Here is a 924-nt window from a genome sequence, read left to right as displayed (position 1 = left end):
AACTACCATATGATCCAGCAATCCCACTCCTTGGTATCTACCCAAAGGACAGAAGAATTCTTCATCGGAAAAGTGCTTGCCAATCGATGTTTATTGCAGCACTATTCACAATTGCTAAGTCATGGAAACAACCCAAATGCCCACGAACAGATAAATAGATAGAAAACAGTGGCATATATACTCTATGGAATACTATTCAGCCATAAAATAAAAACCCTGGCTTTTGACAGGAAGTAGATGAATATGGAAGATTTACTGCTGAGTGAAGCAAGCCAGTCTTTGAAGGAGAAGCATTGTATGTCCCCACTTAATATAAACCGAGTGTCCACATTCTATGACTGAAACCAATTGACTAAAGGATATAGAAACACAGTATATAGATGTAAATACCAGATACAGTGTGTGTGAAAGAGGAGGGTCTGAGGAAGGACATTTAGAAGAAAAATACGGAAGCAATGCATTAATGGGACAAAGAAATGTGGTATTATCTGTTGAAGATATTTTATAGTTTTATCAACTGGACTAGGGAGAAATGTTCACGTGTTGAAATATTCATTTCATAAGGTAAATAATGTGATTGAATGTATAAAAGAAAATTAAATAAAAAATGTAAAAAAAAAAACCTAACACACACAAAAAAAAAATGATCTCATAAGGATCCTGGTTGACATAGGATTCATCTTAACATATGTATTTTTTATCACCATGGCAGGGAAGAGAGGAAAATTAAGAATAACAAACTAGATCTTAAAAGTAAACCTAAATAAAACTAACATTTTTTTTTCATTTTTGGAACTGAAATACTACACACAAAAAACATACAAAATGAAAAGTTAGGAAGAAATTGAGGGCATTCTTTATTTGGTTTTATTATGGAAAAACATAGTGAAGAAACAGAAAATAAAGGAAACAAATAGAAGTTAG

General features: G+C 32.4%; 1 pseudogene; it reads right to left on the bottom strand.

Annotated features, from left to right (window-relative positions):
- Window positions 1–924, bottom strand: part of LOC102486754 (nuclear autoantigenic sperm protein-like) — a 453,231-nt pseudogene that overhangs the window by 275,789 nt on the left and 176,518 nt on the right.

This window comes from Tupaia chinensis, unplaced genomic scaffold (genome assembly GCF_000334495.1).
Source record: "Tupaia chinensis unplaced genomic scaffold, TupChi_1.0 Scaffold000402_1, whole genome shotgun sequence".
Classification (NCBI taxonomy): Eukaryota; Metazoa; Chordata; class Mammalia; order Scandentia; family Tupaiidae; genus Tupaia; species Tupaia belangeri.
Note: the sequence above shows the minus strand (reverse complement) of the source record. Positions and strands in the feature narration are given on the sequence as shown.